The sequence below is a fragment of the Schistocerca gregaria genome, chromosome 1 (genome assembly GCF_023897955.1).
Source record: "Schistocerca gregaria isolate iqSchGreg1 chromosome 1, iqSchGreg1.2, whole genome shotgun sequence".
Taxonomy (NCBI): Eukaryota; Metazoa; Arthropoda; class Insecta; order Orthoptera; family Acrididae; genus Schistocerca; species Schistocerca gregaria.
Window position 1 is genome coordinate 572,553,828 of NC_064920.1, and position 13,288 is coordinate 572,567,115.

General features: G+C 42.2%; 1 non-coding gene across 1 annotated transcript; it reads left to right on the forward strand.

Moving 5' to 3' along the window:
* Positions 1-253: 253 nt before the first annotated feature.
* Positions 254-327, forward strand: Trnai-uau (transfer RNA isoleucine (anticodon UAU)). The gene has a single exon. It is a non-coding gene; the product is annotated as a tRNA-Ile (tRNA).
* The last annotated feature ends 12,961 nt before the right edge of the window (positions 328-13,288 follow it).

The window sequence follows — 13,288 nt, forward strand, 5'->3', positions numbered from 1 at the left end:
TTGCATCTGCTCGGGGTGGACGTCGCAAAGACATCCGTGTAAGTTCGTTATTGATCGATTAGCTCAGTTTTTTTGTTATAGAGGGTTGCTCACCCTCTGACCGAACACGTTGAGCTACCGTGCCATATGCCATCTGAGCCACCGAGGACACAGATGAATAGCGCGACTGCAGGGACTTATCCCTTGCACGCTTCCCGCGCGACTCACATTCCCAACTGTCCACAGTTCTACACATGTATTGTAGATATCTGTGTCCTCGGTGGCTCAGATGGATAGAGCGTCTGCCATATAAGCAGGAGATCCCGGGTTCGAGTCCCGGTCGGGGCACACATTTTCAGCTGTCCACATCGAGGTATATCAACAACACCTGTCGGCAGCTGAGGGTTTCAGTTAGTCATCATTTATAACGCGTTTAGGCAGAAAACTGCACAAAATAAACATAATATTACATGATGATGTTAATATTATGAAAACTCAAATACCTTGCACTCTAACTTTAACTTTTTGCTATATTTTTTTGTTTATTATACATGTATTTACAAAAACATGAACTCCGATAAAACAATCAACAAAATGAAAATTACACTGCTACTTTTCCGTTTTTTAGTTTCCTCCCCAGCGATTTTATTTGCGGTCGCTGGAAATTTTTGTAAGTTAGAGTGACTTCTTGCAACAATAGCACGGGTGGAGGGCGTTTAGCGTTTTTCCTGTCGTTCTACAGCGACTTCTACTCTTGGTTCTGCTACACCCAAAACAAGGTGAAGGGTGCACCAATTTTATGGCGTATCTAACAGTTGTTGACTCGCATTTTATCTGTGATTTCCCAATCAATTTGCAAGCTTATTCAAAAAATTGCTGACCTGAGTATTATCTTCGTTGGAATCGTGAAGGACAAACGTATACATCCCACTTATGTGCAACACGTTGATAAATTGTGCTATGGCCATCGCTGGAAGAGGCTTCGTCGACCAGCTACATTTGTTTCGACCACTTCGATATTTTTAACACTTATTTCATTCAAGAAATTCACAGGTGGCAAAACAAATTCGTCTTTACTTTCTCACTGTTCCTGTTCTGAACTATGTTCACTTTTAATTCCACTGTCACTATATGATACGACATAACTTCCCAAACTGTCCTCAAAACATTTTAAAACAGTATCCTCAAAGTCAGGGTCTGTAACACGTACAGCAGACGAAGACATGACTGCTGAATCCATAACGTAAAGTCACAGGTGCGGTCTCAGAAACCGCTAAAATAACACGAATGAAGCAGTGTTAGGTCCACGTCACGTTCAAGTAGCCACTGACAAAAGAAAACTACGACAGCTTCGGGAAAGAAGAAATAGACAACGCTGTATTCTTCTACCCCAACCTTTGGCTAGGAACTGAATATCATAACGAGCAAAACAGAATTGCATAAACCACTTTGTTGTTGTTGTGGTCTTCAGTCCTGAGACTGGTTTGATGCAGCTCTCCATGCTGCTCTATCCTGTGCAAGGTCCTTCATCTGCCAGTACCTACTGCAACCTACATCATCCTGAATCTGCTTAGTGTATTCATCTCTTGGTCTCCCTCTACGATTCTTAACCTCCACGCTGCCCTCCAATGTTAAATTTGTGGTCCCTTGATGCCTCAGGACATGTCCTACCAACCGATCCCTTCTTCTAGTCAAGTGGTGCCACAAACTTCTCTTCTCCGCAATCCTATTCAATACCTCCTCATTAGTTACTTGATCTAGCCACCTAATCTTCAACATTCTTCTGAAGCACCACATTTCTATCCGCTTCTTGTCTAAACTATTTATTGTCCATGTTTCACTTCCATACAAGGCTACAATCCAAACAAATACTTTCAGAAACGACTTCCTCACACTTAAATCTATACTCGATGTTAACAAATTTCTCTTCTTCAGAAACGCTTTCCTTTCCATTGCCAGTCTACATTTTATATCCTCTGTTCTAGATCATTTTCAGAGAAGGCATTTAGCAATGTTTCACAGGATGACTTATCCCGCCAGCCGCTGTGGTTGAGCGGTTCTAGGCGCTTCAGTCCCGAACCAGTTATTTTGCTTCCCAAATAGCAAAATCCTTTACTACTTTAAGTGTCTCATTTCCTAATCTAATTCCCACAGCATCACCCGACTTAATTCGACTACATTCCATTATCCTTGTTCTGCTTTTGTTGGTGTTCATCTTATATCCTCCTTTCAAGATACTATCCATTCCTTTCAACTGCTCTTCCAAGCCCTTTGCCGTCTCTGACAGAATTACAATGTCATCGGCGAACCTCAAAGTTTTTATTTCTTCTCCCTGGATTTTAATACCTACTCTAAATTTTTCTTTTGTTTCCTTTACTGGTTGCTCAATATACAGATTGAATAACATCGGGGAGAGGCTACAACCATGTCTCCCTCCCTTCCCAACCACTGCTTCCCTTTCGTGCCCCTCGACTCTTATAACTGGCATTTGGTTTCTGTACAAATTGTAAATAGCCTTTCGCTCCCTGTATTTTACCCCTGCCACCTTTAGATTTTGAAAGAGAGTATTCCAGTCAACATTGTCAAAAGCTTTCTCTAAGTCTACAAATACTAGAAACGTAGGCTTGCCTTTCCTTAATCCTTCTTCTAAGATAAGTCGTAGGGTCAGTATTGCCTCACATGTTCCAATATTTCTACGGAATCCAAACTGATCTTCCCCGAGGTCGGCTTCTACCAGTTTTTCCATTCTCTGTAAATAATTCGTGTTAATATTTTGCAGCTGTGACTTATTAAACTGATAGTTCGGTAATTTTCACATCTGTCAACACCTGCTGTCTTTGAGAGTGGAATTATTATATTCTTCTTGAAGTCTGAAGGTATTTCGCCTGTCTCATACATCTTACTCGCCAGCTGGTAGAGTTTTGTCAGGACTGGCCCTCCCAAGGCTGTCAGTAGTTATAATGGAATTTTGTCTAAACCCGGGGCCTTGTTTCGACTCAGGACTTTCAGTGCTCTGCCAAACTCTTCACGCAGTATCGTATCTCCCATTTCATCTTCATCTACATCCTCTTCCATTTCCATAATATTGTCCTCAAGTAAATCGCCCTTGTATAGATCCTCTATATACTCCTTCCATCTTTCTGTTTCCCTTCTTTGCTTAGAACTGGGGTTCCATCTGAGCTCTTGATATTCAAACAAGTGGCTCTCTTTTCTCCAAAGGTCACTTTAATTTTCCTGTAGGCAGTATCTATCTGGCCCCTAGTGAGATAAGCCTCTACATCCTTACATTTGTCCTCTAGCCATCCCTGCTTAGCCATTTTGCACTTCCGGTCGATCTCATTTTTGTGACGTTTGTATTCCTTTTTGCCTACTTCATTTACAGCATTTTTATATTTTCTCCTTTCATCAATTAAGTTCAATATTTCTTCTGTTACCCAAGGATTTCTGCTAGCCCTCGTCTTTTCACCTACTTCATCCTCTACTGCCTTCACTACTTCATCCCTCACAGCTACCCAATCTTCTACTGTATTTCTTTCCCCTATTTGTGACAATTGTTCCCTTATGCTCTCCCTGAGACTCTGTACTACCTCTGGTTTAGTCAGTTTATCCAGGTCCCATCTCCTTGGTTCCCGGGTTCGATTCCCGGCGGGGTCAGAGATTTTCTCTGTCTCGTGATGGCTGGGTGTTCTGTGATGTCCTTAGTTTAGTTAGGTTTAAGTATTTCTAAATTCTAGTGGACTGATGCCCATAGATGGTAAGTCCCATAGTGCTCAGAGCCATTTGAACCCATATCCTTAAATTCCCACCTTCTTGCAATTTCTTCACTTTTAATCTACAGTTCATAACCAATAAATTGTGGTCAGAGTCCACATCTGCCCCTGGAAATGTCTTACAATTTAAAACCTGGTTCCTAAATCTCTGTCTTAGCATTATATAATCTATCTGATACCTTTCAGTATCTCCAGGATTCTTCCAGGTATACAACCTTCTTTTATGATTCTTGAAGCAAGTGTTAGCTATTTATGCTCTGTGCAAAACTACCATGCGGCTTCCTCTTTCATTTCTGAGCCCCAATCCGTATTCACTTACTATGTTTCCTTCTCTCCCTTTTCCTACTCTCGATTCCAGTCACCCACGACTATTAAATTTTCGTCTCCCTTCACTACCTGAATAATTTCTTTTATCTCATCATACATTTCTAATTTTCTTCGTCATCTGCAGAGCTAGTTGGCATATAAACTTGTACTACTGTAGTAGGCGTGGGCTTCGTGTCTATCTTGGCCACTATAATACGTTCATTATGCTGTTTGTAGTAGCTTAGCTGCACTCCTACTTTTTATTCATTATTAAACCTACTCCTGCATTACCCCTATTTGATTTTGTATTTATAATCCTGTATTCACCTGATCAGAAGTCTTGTTCCTCCTGCCACCGAACTTCACTAATTCCCACTGTATCTAACTTTAACCTATCCATTTCCCTTTTAAAATTTCTAACCTACCTGCCCGATTAAGACATCAGACATTCCACTCTCCGATCCGTAGAACGCCAGTTTTCTTTCTCCTGATAACGACGTCCTCTTGAATAGTCCCCGCCCGGAGATCCGAATGGGGGACTATTTTACCTCCGGAATATTTTTCCCAAGAGGACGCCATCATCATTTAACCATATAGTAGAGCTGCATGCACTCGGGAAAAATTACGGCTGTAGTTTCCCCTTGCTTTCAGCCGTTGGCAGTACCAGCACAGTAAGGCCGTTTTGGTTAATGTTACAAGGCCAGATCAGTCAATCATCCAGACTGTTGCCCCTGCAACTACTGAAAAGGCTGCTGCCCCTCTTCAGGAACCACACGTTTGTCTGGCCTCTCAACAGATACCCCTCCGTTGTGGTTGCACCTACGGTACGGCTATCTGTATCGTTGAGGCACGCAAGCCTCACCACCAACGGCAAGGTCCGTGGTTCATGGTTCCGCTTTACTCCACTGGAAATGCAACATCCGGAAAAATTGTCATTCTTATAGCATACGCCTGCATCATTTCAATCTCTTTTTGACTTCCATTATCGTTCTGAATGCACACCTCTTTCGTGCACTAAATCGCTATTCTCGTCGGTGCTCGTTAAGTGATTACCTGCGGAGATAAAGAGGGAACGTCTACATCTACGTCTGTATCTGCATCTTCATCTATACTGTGCAAACCACCGTGAAGTGCATGGCAGATGTTACGTCGCATTGTGCCGGTAACAGTTATTAGGGTTTCTTCCCGTTCCATTCACGTGTGTTGCGCGGGAAGAACGAGTGTTTGAATGCCTTTGTGCCTGCAGTAATTATTCTAATCTTATACTCACGATCCCTATGTACGTGATATGTAGGTGTTTGTAGTTATTCATAGAGTCATAATTTAAAGTCGCTTCTTGAAACTATGTTCATAGACTTTGTCGGGATAGTTTACGACTATATTCGAGAGTCTTCCAGTTCAGTTCGTTCAGTATCTCTCTGACACTCTCCCACAGATCAAATATACCTGCGACTACTCGTGATGCCCTTCCTGTATACGTTCAATATCCCTTGTTAGCCCTCATTGGTAAGAGTTCCACACTCTTGAGCAATATTCTAGAAACGATCGCACGAGTGATTTGTTAGCAATATCCCTTGTAGACTGATTGCACGTCCCCAGTATTCTACCAATACACCGCAGTCTACCACCTGCTTTACTCGCGAACGAGCCTATGTGATCATTCCTTTTTGTATTCCTACAAACTGTAATATTCAGGTGTTTGTATGAGGTGGCCGATTGCAACAGTGACTCATTGATGTTATAGGATACTACTTTTTTTCGTTTTGTGAAACGAACACTTCTGAACATTTAAAGCAAGTTGCCAATCTCTGCATCATTTTGAAATCTTATCAAGATCTGACTGTTTATGCAGCTTCTTTCAGATATTAGTTCATTATAGGTAACTGCATCACCTGAAAAAACTCTGAGTTTACTGTTAATATTGTCTGCAACATGAACAGCAAGGATTCTAATACACTTCCCTGGGGCACACCTGAAGTTCATCCCACGTGTATCGGTCCAGATATTGGGAGACGACAATTTGCAGCACTATAAGGTAGTAGGACCACACTAATGTTGAAAGGGGAAACATAAATTACTACTTGCGTTCCACTGAGTAAGGTGGCGTGATAAGTCAAAAGTGGTTCAAATGGCTCTAAGCGCTATGGGACTTAACATCTGAGGTCATCAGTCCCCTAGACTTTGAACTACTTAAACCTAACTAACCAAAGGACATCACACACATCCATGCCCGAGGCAGGATTCGAACCTGCGACAGTAGCATCCGCGTGGTTCCGGACTGAAGCGCCTAGAACCGCTCAACCACAGCGGCTGGCGTGATAAGTCATCCTGTGAAACATTAGTAAATGCCTTCTCTGAAAATGATCTAGAACAGATAGTCAGGAATCCCATTCATGATGAAAATGTATTGGATCTAATGCCAACAAATAGACCTGACCTATATGGAGATAGTAACTGTTCCGAAAGAACAGATACCAACGATAACCATGCAGCTTCTCTAGAAAGAAATGATAATCAATCGAAGCCCTCAGCTGCCAACAGGTAGCTGAGGGTTTCGATTATCATTTCTTTATAGCTGACCTATTTGAGGATGTCCATATCGAAGCTGGTATCAGTGACCATGACACAGTCGTTGCATCAATGATTACCTCAGTACAAAGGACAAGTAAAACAAGCAGAAAAAAACTTCGCCTGTGGAGCTAACAAGACAATCCATCTGCTACATTGTCGAAGAACGTGAGCAGAGAGCATACTGTGGTGGTCCAACTGAGTTTTTCATCCCACTACCCGTATGTGGCTCTGAGCACTATGGGACTCAACTGCTGTGGTCATCAGTCCCCTAGAACTTAGAACTACTTAAACCTAACTAGCCTAAGGACATCACACACATCCATGCCCGAGGCAGGATTCGAACCTGCGACCGCAGCAGTCGCACGGTTCCGGACTGCGCGCCTAGAACCCGTATGTATTGAGTATATAGTTACAGCTAACATTAGTATATAAAATTTATATTTTACGTATTTTTAATATGCTGAATAAACAATAATATTAATTATCAGTTTAATACTGACCCCTTCAAATCCTTCCTGGTTGTTCCTTCTGCTTGTCCGCCCCGATAGCTGAGTGCTGCCGGCTCGGTGGCTCAGCGTGTTCGGTCAGACGGTTAGCTGCTCTCTGTAATAAAAAAAACTGAGTTAATGGATCAACGATGAACTTGAACAAGCGTCATGAGACGTCCACCAAGAACAAATACAACGAACCATAACGAACAAAATGAGATAAAAAGTGGTCAGCGCGACGGACTGCCATGTCAAGGGGCTCGGGTTCGATTTCCGGCTGTGTCGGAGATTTTCTTCCTCTCAGGAACTGGACGTTGTGTTCTGCTAATCATCATCTCATCCTCATCGACACGGGAGTTGCCGAAGTGGCGTCAACTCAAAAGACTTGCACCAGGCGACCGGCCTACTCGTCGGAAGGCGGTAGCCACACGACATTTCATTTTCTCCTACTACTTACGTGCATAATGGTGCATTTATTTACAGACATGTTGGTCTCTAATCACTGTGAAAATTGGTGAACATAAAGTGTGGTGTAGGCAACATTTTTAAAACGAACTAATTTAGTTCTAGTGTGTAATACAATCCATTAAAACGGCGTTAGGTGCGTTAGCTGTGAGAAATGGTGAGGTACATAATTACGTTGGCACGCTAGTATGTAAATTCGAACCTCGACAAAATAAAAGTGTCCTTGGAAATTGTAAATTTGTGGTAGGGTTTTATGGGACCAAACTGCTGAGGTCATCGGTCCCTAAGCCTACACACTACTTAATCGAACTTAAACTAACACACACACACCCATGCCCGAGGGAGGACTCGAACCTCCGACGTGGGGAAGCGCACGGACCGCGACAAGGCGTCTTAGACCGCGCGGCTAAAAGTGTCTGTTTTATTCGGATTACAGAACAGTTATGAGTACACGAAAAGGGTGTAACAAAAAGACATTGCCAAACTTTCAGTAAACATTCAGCACTCGTAGAGGAATAAAATGTGTCGTATGGGTACGAGTCCACAAACGTTTCATTTCCACATTAGAGCTCATTTTTTACTTCTCTTTATAATCGCATTAATCATAGCAGACACAGAGGAACAGAACGTCACAGCATTACATTAAACGTTTCCTTACACGAAATGTTCAAAATACGAACTTGCTTACGTTCCGTAAGATTTCACAATAAGTCGTAATACATAGGTTCACGGCCAGTGCTTGTTATTCCAATTGGACGAAGATAGTGTCGACAGGTGATTCTCAAAACTGTTCTACTAGCATCAAGCATGGAGCATCAGCTGTTCGATATTCATCACGGACTGTGCAGGCATATAGCATCAACTGTTCAGCGTTCGTAACGGACTTGGTTTCCGGTACACTGCAATGGACAATGGAGGCGTACTCAAATTTGAAGTTGGCAGATGCCCATTTGCTGTACGGATTAACAGATGGTAATGGTCGTGTCGCTCCACGTTTGTACCAGGGACATTTCCAGAATAACAAGAGGACGTTTACAGCAATCGATCGTAGTCTTAGGGAGCAAGCCCATTACTCGGGACTGCAGGAGGCCTAGAAGCACGAAGACACAATTGGACAATTAACTGCGACAAGTAATGTTGGCCAGCAGAGCGTGTGGAGAGTGCCACATGAGAAACTGCCGTATCCGTACGATGTATTGGTTGTGCAGGCATTATCAGCAAAATGGTTCAAATGGCTCTGAGCACTATGGGACTTAACATCTGTGGTCATCAGTCCCCTAGAACTTAGAACTACTTAAACCTAACTAACCTAAGGACATCACACACAGCCATGCCCGAGGCAGGATTCGAACCTGCGACCGTAGCAGTCCCGCGGTTCTGGACTAAGCGCCTGAACCGCTAGACTACCGCGGCCGGCTCATTATCAGCAGTTAACTTTCCTGCACAGGTACCCTTTTGCTATTGGTTCATTGAGCAATGTGTCAACCCTCACTTTAGTGTAAATGCGCTGCTCACTGATGAGGTTTCACTTCGAAGCAGACAGTTAATGTGCTGAGGAGCTGCGGAAATTGAGCACTCATGTCCGTACAACACATTTTCGTCTTCTTCTTATGAGGAACATTTGCTGAAAGTTTGGACACCCTGTATTTAAGAATATTCCATCGAAGCCATATTGGTTATAAAAAGAATTCAGTTTAGATTAAACTGTCAAATTACTAGTCAGCTTGCCTATTTACTTTAAGGCTAGTTTGAGATCAAACTTTTGAACACTAGTGGCCTAAACCATTCACTTTTCTGGCGATTACTACATGAGTTGCCCAAAGGCGGACTGCAGCGAGCGTACGGCGGCAATTGGTGAGTAGTGGATTTATGACGGCAACAGGTGAGTAATGGGTTCGGAATCGTCGCGGACAGTTACGTCATCACACATGCCAGACACAGAACGCCCAGCCGGTATCAGTGGCAGCTGTGTTACTAAGCCTTACCGGAACTCTCCAGAAGCAGTGCTCGAGCGGAAGCCAAAACCAATGCGTTAACCACAGTAATACTTTCCGAAAAGGTCCTTCTATTCTTCCCACAAAGCTTCTTCTAAACTTCGAACTGGGCGTATTTTGTTTTCACTGACCAGATTATGTCTTTAATACTGCCCGAACAACTGTTTCATAAAACGAGCCTAATGACTTGCATTGTCCGTGGCCGAGCGGTTCTGGGCGCTACAGTCTGGAACTGCCCGACCGCTACGGTCGCAGGTTCGAATCCTGCCTCGGGCATGGATGTGTGTGTGAGTCCTTAGGTTAGTTATGTTTAAGTAGTTCTAAGTTCTAGGGGACTGACGACCTTAGCAGTCCCATAGGGCTCAGATCCATTTTTTTTTGCATTGTCCACTGTTAACCCATTCCTCTAAATGTGTGTTCGGGACATTCATTTTATTCTTATCATGTTTTTCTCCTAAGAGTGCAAGCTAACTCACTTGTTCGATATGCAGGCACTCACGATCATGGATTTTACAGAAAATTTCAATTAACGAGCCTTTGAAGGCACCGCGCGACCCATCACGGGCAATGAGCTCCCATTCCGGTGCTTCTGGCTCTCCCCCAAACAAGCACGTCCTGTTCACTAGTCTAGGTAACAGAAGATGCTTTACGAGGACCGTATATGGCCGTCAGAACTACCTTCTGTAACACCCCACATTAGACTTTATGGTGTAGACTTCCTTACTTTGTCGTGTTAATTGAAGACCATAAAGAAAGTACATAATGTTTTGGCTCCTCAGTGACTTTCTTACGTTACTTATATATACATAGTGTTTTATGAGTGTGTGATTTTTCATGTCATTATGTTGCGGCTTGCCTTCTACGTAATGCTTTTTTGCGTATGAAATGACGATGTTTCGTAATAATCGTGCAATAACACGATACTATGATTTAAGATGTAAATATATGCAGTCAGCATGAAGGATTGTTTTCGAAAGTATATGCGGTTGTCCTTAGAAATTGTTGTACATGAATAGATTATTTTTTGTTGTTAAGAATAAAATCTATATAATGCCCATTTAGTAGAGCAATGGAATGTGTTGTCATTGAAGAGTACTAGTGAAATTTTCAGCGAAGTTTTTGTTTTTAAGATCGCTGTGTTCGTTTAAAATAGTGTTACGGTGTTTCTCCATATCTATGAAAACTTCTGTTTCTTCCGATATATTTAGTAAGCTGCCCTTTTCGGCGATATGTAGGACTGATACGCGTTGTGTCACGTCACTGGCTGTGTGGTTTTGCTCTCTTAAACGTGTAGTACCAAATGATGATAGTTTCGTGCCGATCAGATTTAGATGTTCTTTAAATCTTATTTTGAAATTTCGTCTAGTTTGTCGTATCCAAACTTTTTCTCTGTTACCACATTTCTACTTATAAACACATGAAATTGCCACTTTACAGGATTTTACTGTTGCATTAAGTATATTTACGATACAATCAAAACTTATAAAGAGAAGGGGGAAAAGAGAGTAAGAAATAAAGACAAAGAAAAAATGAGGCAAGGACTTAACAATTTTTTCAACATTGTTTAACGATTGTGGTCTACATGAACTCAGTGATAAGTGTTTCGAGAGGTACGCCATTATGTATTTGAAACTGGCGAATTTGCAACGTCTCTGATTTTACGGGATACTTTATTCCATAATCTAGTGCTGCCGTTACAGAAGAATATATAGATAGTTTTGAGGTTATGTTTTGGGCAAAAATTCAGCACAAACGTTGCCTTAGCATCATTGTGTTCCAGTCTTGTGGCTGATTTCTTCTGACAGCCAGAACACAATATAAAAAAAGGTGAAGTTAGTTGACGTACGTAATTTAAACAACAAACAATCTGATGTCAACATATTCGTAATGGGCATAAAATGTGCATGTATATATCTCAGGAACAATAAAAGGGAAAGCCACTGAACATGTCAACAACTATCAGAAACATGTTTGGGGGAATAAAATATAATTGTGTTCCTATAAGAAAGTGGACCCTTTTAATTCTGCTAAGCAGAAATTTAAACAATTATTACGACATGAAAAATCAGAAAAGCCAAGAACTTTCCATAAATTCAATGTACGCTGTGCAATATGTAAAACAAAATATTACTGTAAACACAAGTATGTATATATTTGACTGACGATGCCTTTCAGGTAATAAAGGCGTAATGCGCGTGCCTCGAAATGTACATTTCATTCACTTGTAATGTTACGTTATTAACGTAACATTACAGGCAACTGAGGAGTACAGAACAACGAAAGTTAAATATGTTACTACAGGAGAGCTTCGTATAAACTCTTGTAACATGACAGGAAACTAAAAATATTGTATAATGTAAGGATTTGATCTATCGTAAATGATTTTGATGTAGGAATGCCGTATTTAAGGTTGGAGATTTGGGACTGTGATTGTGAAGGAATTGATAAACAAAAGCGTGCGATGATTGAGCTTAGCGTAAACAGTAGTCTAGGGAGACGATGGACAGTCGGGAGTTGTCGATCTTTACGACAAGTTGAAGCACGTCGCAATAATCACAGATGGGTAAAACTAGCTCGTGAGACATTTCTCTGTTGATGTCTCTGAACAATAACATTTTGTTTCTTTTTAAAGTATGATATGAAGAATATATCTTTAGCCACACAGATACAGCATCGCCACTTAAATTTAACTGCTCTCCAGTTATTACATCTAGACCAGCCATCGTGCAGTGGCGCTGCCACAAGTAATGCAAGAAATTTTTACCGATATTATTTGGCCAACAAGAGTAGGCGATTTGGTAGCGTGAAGCTTCTGTTCACTAGACTATGCGTGAGTGTCCCTCCGTATCAGTCGCCTTGAAGATCATCAAAAGTCAGTATCCGAGTATAAAACAAGGAACACGTCGCACTTTACTTTCTTCCCTGTTCCCTCACCAACGCAGCTGAACCCACATTATGTTGACGTGAGTCTCCAGGCATCTAAACACATTCGTTTGAATAACGCGACTCACAAAACTAATGACATGTAGCACCACATTTCATCACAGTTACAGCACTTACTCTGTAGTAAATGCTACCCGCTAAAGTTTGATACACTGAAGGCGGAATACGTTTCTATTCTAAAGCTTGGTAAAACGTTGTTTCTGGTATACTGTCGAACTGTTTTCAATTCATGCCAAGGCTCTGAGCGTGCCAAAGTCGCCTGGTATTCTTCAAACCATGATGCAATGTTCTTAGCTTTCTGGACAGGAGCATTTGTCAAACGGATACAAAGAAGGTCCGAGTCGACAGTGCTGCTTCTTGGTGGGAAGCATGCTATTTTTCAACTTACTTTCTTAAACACAGTGCTGAATACGATATCCACGGTATCTTCGTCGACCACCTTCGGCGCCGCATTTATCTCCGCAGAAGAGACGTTTAAACAGACTGCCGGGAGCCACTGCAGGAGAAGGCTCGCCACGCGCCGCCAGACGGCGGTACGACCACCAGAGGATGCCGAATTCGCACCACCTCGCTGCTTCCAACTGCGATTCCACTGCGTGTCTTTTTAAGCCGCCTCACGCAGAGCTACTTCTCAGATTACCTCAGAACATCTTCAGACTACTCTCCGATCAGATCGACTCTACGGAGGACAGGCAGTGAGATCTTACGAACACAGCAGGACGCTAGAAAGACTATACGAACCTAGCTTGATGTTCCAGTGTTACTCGAAGCA